The following is a 16,343-nucleotide window of genomic DNA, read 5'->3' as shown; positions in this document are numbered from 1 at the left end:
TATAGCTTATTAAGCTAAATTCTAAATCTGCTGGCCCTTATTCAGGTTACTCAAGATTAAATATAACTCTTTTTAAGAAACAAAACTCGTTTTTTGAAGTAGTAGTTTAGCTGGTACACTGTTCATTCTTTTCATTTATTTCTTCTGTTCGTAGCCTTATTACAAGCACGCAGCTCCATCCACTTGTAGCAGCATTCCTCCAACGCTATCATGAGATTCACTAGCGATGTTCTGTAAATGCCAGCCAAAATCTATCTGCAAGAACATCTGCTCAACAGTGCAAAACTGATGTAATTACCGACCATCATCTTTTATCCTCCTGCTGGGGCAACTGCTCCAAAGCATGACTTTTTGCCCTGAGCTAACAAGATCCAGAAACTTGCTGTTATGTACAAATCCTACCACAGAAAACTAACACAGCTTATACACAAATTCTAGCAAAATCTTTCAGCTACAAGAGGTAACAAATACCCAAGTGGCATGGGTCTGGTGGAAATATTTTACATTTTCTATGTTCTTATTTGCTGCTTCTACCTCGTACATTGTTGCTCTATGGGATTATTTTTAATGGTTGGCAAATATCATACAAAAGAATTCTTTAAAAAAATATAAATATATGTGATATTGAAAAAGATGTTGCAGATGCTCAAATTTGACTGCAATTAAATTATAAGAGGTTGTCGTATATGTGTGTGTAAACAGATGATAGATACTAGGAGGTGAATATTCTGTACGTATAAACGTACACAGTAATGGTTCACAATGTTTGCTTGTAGATAAAACACAAATTCACACACTTTATAGTACTACTGGAGGATATATGTTGTTGAAACCTTCAATTGATAGCCCGTACCTTTCAGTGAGTTTTTTTGGACAATGTACTGATATCCTCCTCTCTGGGAATTGTTTCCAACACTGCAAACCGCCAAGGGCTTTCAATTAATTACTGTTTTCTCTCTCAAGGAACCTGATAGAGAAATGCTGCCATTGTCCTTGTACTGTAGAACTGACTTCCAGAGGAGCCACCTACCCTGGTGGCAGGTTTCACATTCAGCATCTCTGGATGACTGTTCAGTCATCGAAAGCGTAATGTGCATCCAAAACATAAAATTCTGACCACCTCAGGGCAGCAAAGCTTATGCAAGGTCATACATTTCTCAAATAATACAGGTTTCACCTTCTTCCTGGGAAAGGGAGCTCTCCTGCCTGAGCTTCATGAGCTCTTCCTTAAGACCCCATTGTGAAGAGTATGTAATTTTGATTGCACCTGTATAACCTTGTTCTTTAGGTGTTTAGGGTAACTCACCTAACCTACAGTTTTCCAGTCGTACTATTTACAAAAAGCAGAGAAACGTGGGTTGCTGGAATAAAACCAGAAAGACCCCACCAGACCAATAATATTTGATGCGCAAATGCAATACAGGATGAGATTTCCACTGTATTTCTATGTTAATACCTTTACAAGGCATAGCTAAACTTCTGGCAGAGCACCCTGTCGGCATTGCCTGCCTAGAAATACCCGCCTGGGGGACTGGAAGCAGGAGATCCCTGTTGAGCAATCTCTCTGATTCTGCATTTCTGTGACTTGCAGGCCTGTGTTACATTTCACAGAGATTTTGGTCATCCCTTAGATCCTCTGCGGGATGGTTTCTGCATAGCTGAAGCAGATAGGGCCGTGCTAAAATATTTTGCTGTTTTCATAGCAAGATATAGCAGTGTCCCAGACATACAGGAGTGGGTTCCTTCTTGGAGATAGCACAGGCAGCTGAATATTGGTACTAAGTGGCATTGCTTGTGATGTAAGTAGAGTCCAAGTAGAATGGTCGGTTTTGCACATTCGTTGCTATATTCTTATCTTGATTTAATCAAGGCATTCTCAGCATTGAGGTCAGTGAGGCTGCACTGTGCTGCACCAGTGAAGAACTTCAGTCAGGCTTCATGACTTAAATACTTCAAAAAGATCTGTGGTGGCACTCATTCACCTCTTCATGCTGTTGCCCCAGACTTTTTGTTAAACCTGTTGATATTTTTATTTCTTTGGACAGCCTTCCTATCGCTACATGTCTGCACTTTATCATCTGAGGAAAGAAGCAATTGCAATGACAGAACTAGACCTTGTTATGCTGTGAGTAATATTACACACAGTCCAGCGCTTCTGGAGGGAATCTTGAACACTGGTGCTTTATATACATGATAAACAAGGGGAATTTGGTTTGTATTTGAGATAATTTATGGTATAGGCTGCTTCATGTGTAGCTGCTGCTGTACTGTTGTTTCATGCCAAGATTCATTACACATAATGGGTTGGCTAACATCTCTGGGACTTCTAAGAAGATGTGTTAAAGATCCCTAAAAGAGAAGTGTGCAGATTATACCTTCCCATGTTTTTCATAAATGTTTTAGATGTTTGGAACATGCCATTAAAATTTTAACAAAAGGAACAGAAAGAAAGCACAATACTAAGTATTTTCTTCTTCCTGCTCATTTTTGGGGTAATGAATTTTCTGCTTATTGAAGCATATTTTATCTGTTGTTATTTGGCTGTTACTTAACAAAGTGCTGGAACAGTTATCATATTGCTTAGTAAAAGTGGTGTTGTGTAGCACTAAGTGTGTATTCCTTGTAATCCTGACTCCCTACAATTTTTGTGGTTTGTGCTTGTGGAGGCAGAACATAAAATGGAGATAAAATTCTGCCGGATTAGAACGGTCTGCTTCTAGGTCCACTTAGCACTTCTTTTGCAGATAGATAACTGATACAGAAAGGGTAAGCTGGGAGTCAGGCTGTAGATTCTAGTCCACCAGACAACATACAGTCCGGTTATAAAAAGTGACCTAAATTCCCAGCTACAGGTCTAATATACGTGACTGGTGAGAATTGCTTAGAGAGCAATTCTTTATATTTCTATACATAACTCACTTGGAGGTTTACTCGTGTCAAATTTTGACCTCAATTAGACAAGTACAAATCCAGAATAACACTGGTAGAACCCACAGTCTTGCTCTGGAGTGCTACCATGGCAGTGAGAAGTGCATATGGCACCCAGCACCACCCTGCAGGGAACGGGGTGTACCATCCTGAAGAGATCTGACACAAAGCACTGTGAAGGTGATAGAAGAACAGAGAACTGAAGAAGATGTGGTGGGAATAAGGAGAGTCTTTCGGGGCTGGAAAAAGGGTCATTGGTGGGTGGTGGAGCAGTGGGGCAGGGACAAGCAGGGCCATGCAAGGATAGCAGGAAGCTGGCAGAGTGTTGGGGAGTCTGCATCTTCATCTTCAGTGATGAAGACACCATGGAGCCTGGTCTGCTTCACTGCTCTGCTGGCCCCCACACGGGGTATGTGCAGCTTCCAACTCCAGTCTGTGTTTGGGTGAATCATTCATCTATGATCACTTGAGCTCATTACGTATGCAACACTATTGCTGTTAATCCCTCTGGTATTCCCAGCTCCCTGGATTTTATTTGGGTTTAGAGCTTGTGGTCCTTAATTTTTAGAGTGAGCCTTTGAGGCTCCGCTAGAATGCTCCTAATATGGGATTCAGTACTTATATTTTATTTAAAACACAGGGCTTGTTACTACAGTGCTTTTAACATTCTAATACACACATAAAATTTTTATGGTGCGCTCTCTTCCTGAGAAGTCTTAGATATAAAACAATTTTTCAAGGAAAAAAAATGCATGTAACAGCCCTGCTTTGCTTTAATTTTGGGTCCACAAAAGTCTCGTGGTATGTATGATTGATATCAGTGAAAACAGAAAATAAATCTCCAAGAACAAAGCATCCGAGCATTTTTAAAAAAGCAGCTTATTTCTGTGCTGGCCTCAGCACACTAACGGTTTGGGCCCTTGCAGACCACGGGGGCAAAGCTGCACAGGGGTGGAGGTGGAGACATCCTGACCACCTCACCCAGTGTCTCCCCAGTGTCCCCCAGGTAACTTTCTGGAGGAGAACTGCTGCCTTACCTTACTTCAGTCTAGACTCTCAGCTCTCCTCACACATCGTTTTCTCCCCATTTCAGTTTCCCACCCAAAATATGCACACCTTATCTAGAGGTGCTGCAAGAGATGAGGCAAGGTTGCAGCCCAGCTGTGATGCAGGGTTTGGCCCCACTGGCAAGAGGCACAGAAGTACCTTGCTGCTGTAGTGCAGGAGCACCAGGTGATGGAGAACCCCTTGGCTGGGTCCCTGCAAAGGGGTGGGGGAGATGCCGAGGCTGTCCTTACAGCACTGCTGGCCTTCCTGCTGATACAAAGCAAGCAGGAAGCCGTCATGTGTACGTCCAGAGAGCTGTAGGCAGCAAGAAGAGTGACAGCTATAAGGTATGTAGGAATCAGATCTTTCTCTTGTTCCTTCTGGTACTGTATGTCAGTTGACACAAAGCCCTTTTCCTCAGGTGATTCTCTATATAGCATGACCGAGCCTATCACAAATTCCAGCTGGATGTCATCTTTGGGATCCATACCTGTGGTGCTCTTTGTATCTGGGACAAACAAAATGCTGCACCCCTTGAAAGAACTTTTTGTTCACTGGTCATTTTTCTTCCATATGGAAGTTCCTGCTTTACCAAGGAAATAGTGGTGTGTCATAGTTTATCGAACATCAAAAGCTTGAATGTGCACCTGCCAAGTCTTCATCACGGGTTTATCTGCGATCAGCTACGAGAAGCTGAACCTTTGTTGAAACTAATTCAAGCAGAATCAGATCTTCTTTTAATGTTCAAGAGAGTTTGATTAGCTCTTTGTTGATATACTAAATTGTTTCAGATCATTCTTTGGTGCTTATTTAGTAATGCTTTTTATCCATTTTGATAACATACTATAGTAAAAATGTTAATTATTATTCTTAGTGTTTTCATCTAGCAGAGTAAATAGCATGGGAAAGGTGCTTACAGCATATTTACACATGGCTGAAATCAGGAATTATTGGAAATCTCACGTGAAGTTCTGCTCTTACAAGATTTCCAGACCAAAGATATTTAGATAAATTAAGTTGCAATTTACAGATTTTTGTATTAACAAAATCAGGTCAGCTGCAATTTGTGAGGTTTTTTTTTTTTTGCTAGAAGGAAAAAAATTAAAAAGGCACAGTTCAAAATTAGTTATACATGTTTATAAATATGCGTGGGTGAACACCCTCAAAATTTATACACAGATTAGATTTATAGAGTACAATTCAATACTATTTTACAAAGTAATAAAAGTACTTGCCGATTCCCATGAAAAACATCAATATATTTTAGTTTTAATAATGAAAATATTTAATAAATAAGATCCAATTATCAGCTTCATGGATAATACAACACAAAACCATTTTTTGTATGTCTCTGTGTGTTTCACCTTTATTTTTAGCAGTATTCTCAACTAGCTTTTAATATTTCCCCAGTTTATTTTTTGATGACAGACCTTGGCTCATTGTTTTACACCTTTTACTTTGTGTTTCAGGATGAGGAAATTAATGCAGAGAGGTTAGTTATTTTTGTGAGCAAGTCTGGCAGGGAAATGAGTGTTGCTTAGTTCAGTGTATTTTGCATAGAGTATGGCATAATTATTTTTATATCTCTTGATTGAAAGACAATCTTGTGATCTACTGTCCTTGAAAGCTGTTATCTTGGTATTTTGCAGTATTTACTCTGGAAATATGGAAATACACCCCCAAATTTCAGCTCAAGGTAAACAGATAAAAAATAATCCAGTTTATTTCAGTATATTCTCTCTTGCTTCTACTGGACGAGTAGCTTTTACCTACTAGTTAACATCAAATGGTGATACAGTGCTTAAAGAAGAATTTATTTTTCAAGGATGAGGTTGTCTTTTCCTCCTTATGAGGTTTCACCAGGTACAACTGGCCTAGGAGTGGACATCACTGATTTTATCTACTTTACATGTGAAGTTCAGATTAACACAAAAAAAGAGTTATTCCCCTTTACTACAATTGCTTCCTTGTTTGATGTGAAACTCTTTCCATTTCCATTCCTCTTTCTCCAAGTTCTGGAGAGGAGCTCGTAATTCAACAGTGGCCAGACATCTGTATGTGTTTATCTAAGTGCAAAGTACTTGGAGCGAATGTTGCCGCATGTGATTTGTGGTGGATTTTGAATGCAGCCAGGCCCTGGAGCTGACGCAGGAGGTGTGTGTCTGCCCATTTAGCCATGCACTGGCAGGACCCTTATTGACCCTACATGGCATGCAGAAGGCCTGTTCGTGGCAGTGGGAGCAGTCCCTGTTGTAAATAACAATTAGGCTCTTCAACTTTTTTTGATTCTTGTGTTGATGCTGTATTTGGGAGCATCGATTAAGTTAAATCTCGTATTGGCTCACAGCTTGTGCCACTCTGCCTCCCCACAGCCAGAAGGACAAGTGGACAGGTTGTTTTCTGCTTTGTTAAGAGATTTGAAGGCCAGAGCATCAAAATGGTAATTTCAATCAGAGCCAGTCTGGTCGCTCAACAGGCTAACAGTGTTACTGTAGGCTGTAGATCTAAATGCATGAGGAAACTGTGATCTAATTCTAAGCACTGCTTGTTGGGTCAGATCTGGTTGAGTCAAATTGCGATGCATCAGCCCATCAGGTCGCTCCTGAGAAGCTGCCTCCTGCCTAGGCAGCAGCAAATAGAATACAAAGAAAGAAGGAAATGAGACCTTGCTTTGCTGAACAAGCACAAATCTCTGCATTCAGGATTAGCACTTAGAAAATAATCCACTGTTGCCTTTAGTGTAATCTCAGCAGACATACTAAATTCAGTGCTGAAGCCTTTGCTAGTACTGTCAAGTACCAGACAAAGGCATTCCTTGTAAATGGATGGGAATAGAAAGAAGGACTGGAAGAGAGAATAGATTTATTTCTTATTGTCATTTGACTTGTCCTCGTAGTCAACATCATTTGGCTGTTGACTAAAACAGTCATATACTAATAACACTGTTACGAATTCACATTTTTATCCAGAAAGGAGAAATGGATTGCAATGGTTTGATTTCAGGTGTAAATGTAGGAACTTATTCTGAGAGTATAATAATTAATAAGGATTTGTAGGCACTTGAAGGAATAATAGTGTATTTAAAACAAATATACAGACTTGTTTAGAGCCTTACTATAACCCTCCCCTGATGCACAGGTCTGTGCCCAGCCCCAGCATGCTAACAATAGCAGCAACAGCAATTATATAGCAACTGTAAGTGAGTAAAATTTTTCAAGACACCATAGGTATTGTATTAGGAGAAAAAAAAAACCCAAACAAACAAATTAGCAAATAGAAAGCACAGCACAGCACTTAATCACATAGTTGTCTCATTTAAATCAGTGGGTCGACTCATTTTCGTGTAATTATGCATGTTTTTAGGATATGCTTGGTACGTCACAAGACTGTGTAATCTTATAATTGCAGCCATCCATTTCCCTTATGTTTGCCCTACCTTTGGAGAAAGGACTGCTCTTTTGTCACTGGTTGTAGGGTAGGTAGCATGGGGGGGGGGTCCAGGCTTGCAATGAGAGCTGGTAAGCACTACAATAGGATGCACAGTAATAATGTCTTAGCCTAAAAATAATTAATTATTGCTGAAGAGATGGTAAAATACAGAAGTTGGTTGATCACAATGATACTACAGCAACCTGGCAGTAGAAAATGATAGAGTGGTGGGGTAAATGGCTCCTGCCACCTTTGCCATACTCTGGCAAAGTATTTGACTGAAAGTCAAAACCAGTGGAATCCAGACCAGGTAGGAGGAATTACAAGTGGGGGGCTCTGGCAGAGATGGGGGAGTGCAGGTGGTGGGAGAACAGTAGTAAAATGATGTGTTTTATGTTACTAGTGTCCTGTCTTTTATTTACTTTAGTCTGCTGGCAGGATGTTTCTCTGTAAACATTACCGCAAAACACTTAAACAGGAATAAAAGTAACTTTTATTGAAGGAATTTAAAAGTAGTCTCTGGAAAACATGCAAGAAACACCATGTGGACTCCACATCTTCTTCAAAGTAGAGTGAACACAGCAGGGATCTGCTACTGTCACCAAAACCAAATCCAAACTGCACCTTTTAATATTTATATAATTGCAAGTACAAATCAAGGTTGCTGTCTGAAAGTGCTAACGTTTCACTACAGTGAAAGAGTCAAACTCGCCTTTTCAAAATTGTAATAGAATATGTAGCACCAAATTAAGCCTGTAGTTCTGGCATAAACCAGCAACATCAGGACAATAGTGCTTACCACATATTGCAAAATATAACTTTCCATTCTTTAGACTAATTAGAGAGGCAGCCAGTAGCACCACTATGGTTCTGTCAGCATTTCCACAATAAAACCCCCTTTTCAGGGCTTTATAAGTTGGCTGTAAAAAATTAGCTTCAGGCTGAAACTTGGCATGCCATGGTCCACCCCAGCAGCAAGTCGAGCTGCGCATGTGGTTATGTGTGTGGTTTGTTGATTGTTTCCTAAATGCAAATTTTCATTAAAATTAATTTTGCCACTTCTTGGAAGACAATAATAAAATAAACCAATTTTTAAATGAGTGCAGTTATGTTCCTTGGCAGTCTCTTGCACCAAGTTAATTGTTAAAGCATGAAGGTTTGAGGTGAGAAGCATACAGCCTTCTGATGCTTTTCTGTTTTAAATTAAATCATCTCAAGGGAAGTTTGGAAGCAGGTTGTTGCACTTGCAGGATGAATTTATTTCACAGGGCATCCTGACTTCATGAAAGACATCAAGTAGCTTTGACAGAAAAAGGCCCTTCAAAAGCAGATCATATGAGGGCTCTGGTATTCAAATAGTCCCTGGACCCCTCAGAACAACCTTGCCAAAGGGAGGATCAGGGTGTCCCCTTTGGGCTGCAGGAGTGCCCAAGCTACCAAATGCTCAGGTGGAGAAGCCATCAGTGTCCTCTTCCCCTTGACACACTGTGGTGGCAATGCCAGTCTTACCTAGGCTCATGCCACAGATCAACTGAGGCATCTCTTCCAGTCATGGGTAGTAAACCACTGTTTGTTAAATTTCCATATTATGGATAAGCACACTGCATTACTTCAGAAGTGTTCACATAACCCATCTATATCCACAAATTTGGAAGTGAACTGAATAGCATTAATAATCTTACTGCAAATGCTTCTCTTTCAGCTTCACTGTGGTCCGTAGAAATGCCCAAAGAAACAGGACATTACTGTGCATCTGAAAGCACTGCAACATGGAGAGAGGAATGGAAGTATTTGAAAGGAAATAAGAAAGACTGGTAAGCAAAGCTGACTCTTTTTTTCTTCAAGGAACTCTTCCTTATTTTCATGCTATTTAAATTCTGCTGCGTGTTTTGATTATCTTCTTTTTTAATTTAGCATTTTTAACGGTTAATAGCTGTTGATTATTTTAAAAGATAGGTAAAAAATAGAAGCCACAGAAGCTAGCATTGCTTCTTCTAAGGAAGCAAATAAGATAAATACTCTAAAAATACATAGGAGATGGAAAATGTCATCAATATGCACTAACATATTCTCCATATCATTCTTCAATATAAGTGTCACGAAGAAAACTAACAATCCACATCCAGTGTTCTTCAATCAATGAACAGTTGAAGATGAAAATTAATATTATAGAGTAGAATAACCAATTATAAGCCAATTCAAAAATCTATTCATCATGGACTCATTTTTTGCAATGGGTGGATGAGATTTGAAAGGGAGAGAGAGAGAGTGATTAAGCAGCACTGAGCCAACTCACCAGCTTCCCGAGCACAGAGCTTTGTCACCACCCCAAAAAGAAAGATGATGTCTGATGAACAAGTGAGATATTTGGGCTCAGCCCTCCTCCCTGATTACAGGGAATCAGCTAAGAGAGTGGGCTCTCAGGCAGAGGTAGGCTCACGCTCTCCATCAGTCCAGCAGAATTTTGTTCCCGTGTTAATTTTCTCCGAGAGTAGCTGCCAGGATATCCTTGAACACATAAACCCAATTAAGCCAAGCTAAACTGATCATTAGGCTTTCAAGTATGTGTCTGCTGATATTTTATAAGGCCGTAGTCTACTTAAAGTTTCACCTCCTGCAGCCACCCAAGGTTAATCCTGGGAGTCCACTGAAACAACAGGCAAAAGCTCTTAAATTTCTGGGAGAGTCTTTGAGTGTCGCACAGTTACAGAGTCCACTGGGGCTCACGTGAGGATAAGTCCAAATTTCTTTCTACCCCTTACAGCTGCTGAGGTAGCACCCACTCTGCCTAGCTGGTGTGACTTTGACCTGTACCCATGGGCATCCTAACAATGTGCAAGTGGGAAAGCACGTGAAGGGGGTGTAGGAGATGGTACGCACACGCTTATCCAGGCAAAGACTGAATTCCATTTGTCACCTGGAGGACCTGTTTAAATTTTCTGATTTTTCTTGTTTGCAATAATTGTCATGCTCTAGCTGTGATCTTGCAGTCGTCATTTGGCGAGTGCTAGTACCTACTGGAAAGCAAACAAAACCTAGTGCTTAGTGTCTCCCTTCTCCTCCCTTCCAAACCCACCTCCCCACCCTAGTCCCAGCTTATATAGACAACTCACCTTTGCACAAACAACCCTAGTCCTCCAGAAGGAAATATGGTCCAGCAACCAGACACTTTTTTAAATAAATAAACTGTATTTGATTAACAGAGAGGGTATGCACCATTCCCCAATCCTGCTGACTTTCCACTGACCCTACACAGCTGGCTTTGCAACCAAGTGGTCAGAAACCATTTTCACTGACCCAGGCTAAGAAGCCAACATCACTTAGGCTCATCTGAGCTTCAGTTTCTTACAAGATTAGTTCATGCTTAAATATGATGCAGGACTAAGTGAGTGGATACATCAGAGAACTTCTAGGGGGATTTTATAGACAGCCATGGGTCAACAGCCCGGGTCACCGCCGGTCACAGCTAGTGTCTGCCCATCCCCATGCTCACTTTTGCCTCTTATTAGAGACCTCATGAGCATGAAGACGTTCTCCCTCTTTGAATGCTGTATGCATTTCTTTATGTTTTACCAGGTCTTCCATGATAGTAAACATCTCGTATACTATTTTGCCTGAAGAGGTGTTTTGCTCCCTTTGATTCCCTTTCAGCAGAACTTAACAGCCTGCAGGCTCAAGTCCTGTTCTCTTAGACTTGGAGATGTGCTGACTAAACTACATGACTAACCAGAAGCAGTCAGGAACACGTGGCCCAGCTCTTTGTGGTTAGAGTGCTGGAAAATGAAATGAAAGGAATGTAAACACTTTATCATCACATCCCACTTGAAAAAGTCTTTTAAAATGCAACAATTGGAGTATTATCATTCAAAAATATAGTTTATGAGTGTCTTTTGTGGATCAGTAGGACTTTCAGGCTATCAATATCCATGCTATTGTGTTGTTATAGCCTAGGACTGTGTGGCCTCCACAGCTTTGTGCATTGAATATGCACTTCCCATTATTTAAAAATCTCATTTGCCTGTTTGGAATCCCATTGTTTCTTCTGTTTTTTTTTCTGAAAGACGCTGTCTGACTCCTTTTTCTCCCTTCCCAGGCCCTGCTCATGCTTTTAATGAACAAAAACCTACAGACTGCAGTTGTGATTTCTGTATTTCTACAAGAATCTCCTCTATGAATTCTGCAAGGTTGCGCACAACACAACTGAATGGGAACCCAAAGTCTGCTGCCAGTGACTTTGCTGAGATCGCAGGAGGGCGAAGGAAGACAAAAACTGAGCTAGATCTTGGCTGCATGATGCCAGTTACTAGAGGAAATACAGAGGATTAAATCAGAGGTGGCATAAGAGGTAAGTCAGGGCAAGTACTTGTGTCATAAAGTAGTCCGAGTTAAATGATTAAAACCTAAGATAGAATCTGGTATAATGAAAAAGGAACCACAGGCAATGGCTAGGACAAAATATATTCCTTATTGCATCTCAGCTTCAAATTATCATTAAATGTGCACCTCAGGCTGAACCTGACCCAAACTGACATGCACTGGATAGTTACACCGTGACTTCTGTCACTGCCTGTGACTGGTCTAGCAACAGAGCAAGGCTTGAAAATGCTGGAGGAATTGTAGTTTTTTAAAATGTGTGTGTTTGTATTTAAAAAAAACCTAATAATATTCTTCATCAGAACCTATTTCAAATGAGCACATATGGAGGATATATGTATATATTTGTATCTAAAAGTAATATGAAGGTAGTTAATAACGACACTACACTTAGCTGTTACTTCCTCAGCACATCTTAAACTGAAGCCTGCTTGGTGGTTTGTACTATTCTGACAGCCAACAGGACGTAGCAGAGAACATCCCATCACAGTACTGGCACTCTTGCCTGCTTTTGCTGAAATCTTGCATAATTGCACCGTACTGGTTGCACCGTCCAGAGAGCCATCGCCAGTTTCCCTTGTCAGTTCGTGTCCTCTGAATCCTGCCAGGTCATGCTGGCAGGGAACAGAGTGTCTGCAGGGAAGTCAGGGAGTTGTGCTAGTGATGAATTTGGCCCTTGGTAAAAAGAGATGGGTATCCTTCTTTTCCCTCTCCCTCTCTCTCTCCAGCAGGAAATTTCCATTTCCAATCCAATGACTCACACAAGTCTCTTCACCTTTTTATCTGAAGCTCTCAGTCTCCCACTGAAGACCAAAAGCTAAATTCTACAAAGCAACATGAAGGGGATGCCAGTCATGGTTAGGCTAAATTTAATGCACTCTCCATGTATGTTAATGCTTTGTGTACAGCTGTGCATGCAGCTAAAGGGATAGATAGAAAATAGGCTGAGAAATAGAAGAAAATGAAGCTCATAGCAAAGGCTGTGTTTCCCCCAATGGAAAGCATTTAAAGATTGGGAATTTCCTCTTTATTTTACCCATGTTTCCTCCCAACTCTCTCAGCCAACTTTCTGCTAACCCTCCCTCTGCTTTTTGTTATCAACTTGATTTCTTATCCTGTTCATAGGAAAAGAAAGCAAGCAGACAAGAATGGAAAACAGAATTAGATAAATAACTGGCAGCATTTCACAAGAAGCATATCCTAGAGAGAGCAACAACAATCTAGATAAGTTTCAACTTTTCTTTTTGCTTGCTTTAAGGACAGTTGTTTGGCAGCTCCACACTTCGCATGTATGCTTTTCAGTTTATGTATAAATGTAAACTTCCTCCCTTGAGTATCACCCTGCAAAGAAACAAATAATAATGGAAAAAAGTTTGAGGGAGATACTTGTAACTGATAAAAATCGTATGCATCTATAGTAACATATTTTGTATAAAGAATTTTAAAGCAGCTTTTTTACTCTCATGTGTAGGAAATGTAAAATGTGATGATTGTTTTTTTTTTCATAACCAGTAACTCTACAGACAGATACGCAGGGGTAGGGAGGGACGGACAAACAAACCTGAAGATGACAGATCTGTACAGAACGCTGTTAGTATGCCAGATCTTATTACAGAGCAGTGGGAGGCCTTGTACACTACGTACCAGCTCTATGGGGACCTCCATATTTAAAACAAGATGAAAAAAATGTGATTTGAAAAACCCCTCATGGGCAGCCTTCAAAGGCACAGACAGGTTCTGGCTGGATTAACATTTATTGACTGTTTAAGCCTGCTTTTTTGCTTCAGGACAGAGATACACGAGTTTAATTGCAGAGGCTGTTCTGCCAACTGATCACCAGAGTGGCAACCAAAGCTTTACTAATCGGTCCTTCATTAAAGAAAAGTCTCTATTACAAAACAAATTAAGCATGCTCTGATCCTAACCTACAGGTCCAATGGCATTACAGCAAAGTTTAAGCTGTTAGAGCACTGAAAAACTTATTAAGGTTTAGCGCTGAGATAGCACTTTTGTATTGATTTTACAATACACAGGTATTATGATTTATGGAGTGCTAGTGTCACTCTAACAAGCTGAAGGACACACAATATCATCTCCAACATCATTAAAATTCAGAAGCCTCTAGAACTAACTCATCAACCACTGTACATTGTCACAGACTATAGAGCTGTATTCCGGTTGGAAAATGCCCTAAGCTTTCTGGACAGTTGTCTTCCTATATCATTTAATTAGAAAAAAAAAAAGAAAAAGTATATATATTTATAAAAAAAAAAAAGAGAGAGACAGAGAGAGAACCCAAACTCTGCAAATATTGAAAAAATTAACTGACTGCAAATGTCTTCATGTAAGAAAATGACACTATTATTTACCATCACCTATAACGAAATGAGTTTTTCTGCCTTCTGTTGCCTGAAGTACCGGTATTAGGGCTATTGGAAATAGCTGGTTAGTCCAAAAGGAAGGAGGGAGGCTTTGGCGCGCCCGGTGAGAGCCGTGCATCACACTCCCTTGTCCTGTCTCAGGGATGTTTTATTTTACGCAAGTTGGGGTCCCCCCCTGCCCCAGCCCAAAGCCATCCCTCCCTCCCTCCCGAGTGGCTGCTCCCGCTTTTTTTCCCCAGGAAGAGACAAAACCCGGCGCTCCCGGCACCGCGCTTCTTTCGGAAAGGCGGAGGAACCGGCGCCGGACGCGACCGGCGCCCGGAGGCCGCTGCGAACGACCAGGAGCCCACGATGCGGCGGGGGCCGCCGAGCCCCCCGCGCCGGCCCCGGCCCCGTTCCCGTCCCCTTCCCGTCCCCGGCTCCCCCGTTGCCGTCCCGGCGCGGCGGTTCCGCGGTGCGCTGGAGACCCCTGTCGGCGGCCGGCGGCAAGGGCGGCCCGGGGGAGCGGCGGCGGGGAGAGAGTTCCGAAGGTGAGCCACGCCGAAATAGGCAGCTTTTCTCCTTAAAAAAGTTAGAGCACTGAAAAACTTATTAAGGTTTAGCGCTGAGATAGCACTTTTGTATTGATTTTACAATACACAGGTATTATGATTTATGGAGTGCTAGTGTCACTCTAACAAGCTGAAGGACACACAATATCATCTCCAACATCATTAAAATTCAGAAGCCTCTAGAACTAACTCATCAACCACTGTACATTGTCACAGACTATAGAGCTGTATTCCGGTTGGAAAATGCCCTAAGCTTTCTGGACAGTTGTCTTCCTATATCATTTAATTAGAAAAAAAAAAAGAAAAAGTATATATATTTATAAAAAAAAAAAGAGAGAGACAGAGAGAGAACCCAAACTCTGCAAATATTGAAAAAATTAACTGACTGCAAATGTCTTCATGTAAGAAAATGACACTATTATTTACCATCACCTATAACGAAATGAGTTTTTCTGCCTTCTGTTGCCTGAAGTACCGGTATTAGGGCTATTGGAAATAGCTGGTTAGTCCAAAAGGAAGGAGGGAGGCTTTGGCGCGCCCGGTGAGAGCCGTGCATCACACTCCCTTGTCCTGTCTCAGGGATGTTTTATTTTACGCAAGTTGGGGTCCCCCCCTGCCCCAGCCCAAAGCCATCCCTCCCTCCCTCCCGAGTGGCTGCTCCCGCTTTTTTTCCCCAGGAAGAGACAAAACCCGGCGCTCCCGGCACCGCGCTTCTTTCGGAAAGGCGGAGGAACCGGCGCCGGACGCGACCGGCGCCCGGAGGCCGCTGCGAACGACCAGGAGCCCACGATGCGGCGGGGGCCGCCGAGCCCCCCGCGCCGGCCCCGGCCCCGTTCCCGTCCCCTTCCCGTCCCCGGCTCCCCCGTTGCCGTCCCGGCGCGGCGGTTCCGCGGTGCGCTGGAGACCCCTGTCGGCGGCCGGCGGCAAGGGCGGCCCGGGGGAGCGGCGGCGGGGAGAGAGTTCCGAAGGTGAGCCACGCCGAAATAGGCAGCTTTTCTCCTTAAAAAATGTTTCTTCTTTTTTTTTTTCTTTTTTTTTTCTTTTTTTTTTTTCTTTTTTCCTCACGCGTGTGCCCGCCCTTCCCGTGGCGCAGCAGTCCGGCTCCCGGACCCCGGGTCTCAACCAGTGACACCAACTTAGTATTTTTGCCGCGTTCTGAGTTAGAGGCACAACTTCCCCGCACTTGTAGTGATATCTAAGCACAGGAAATCCTCCTCCTGGAATTTTATAACTCCGCTCATCGAAAGCATGCAAGTGACAATAGTGTCTATAGCACTGGAATGGGTCTGGGCTAGCCAAAGGAATTTATCTCGGCAAAATCCCACTTTATTACCCTGCGCTGCACTAAGTAGACATTATTTGTAGTTATATCAATAGGAATACTCAAGCCCGCTTCTTTTCGGTGTGGTTATTCGTGCAGCCCACATGTGGTCATTTACACCAGCACTACCAAATCACTTAAAAACAGAATGTTAAGAGTGACTATACAAACCACCTGAGTACCAAAGCCATTTGTTTCTAATAAGGCAGTGTAAGATGCCAGGCATTATATAATAAGCATTTCCATTCTTTTGCGCAGCGATCACTGGTAGCTGTTATTTCCCACCTCAGTTCATGAAAAGTGTCATATCGC

Source organism: Calidris pugnax, unplaced genomic scaffold (genome assembly GCF_001431845.1).
Source record: "Calidris pugnax isolate Ruff unplaced genomic scaffold, ASM143184v1 scaffold103, whole genome shotgun sequence".
Classification (NCBI taxonomy): domain Eukaryota; kingdom Metazoa; phylum Chordata; class Aves; order Charadriiformes; family Scolopacidae; genus Calidris; species Calidris pugnax.
The sequence above is the reverse complement of the archived record's forward strand: the minus strand, read 5'-3'. Positions refer to the sequence as shown.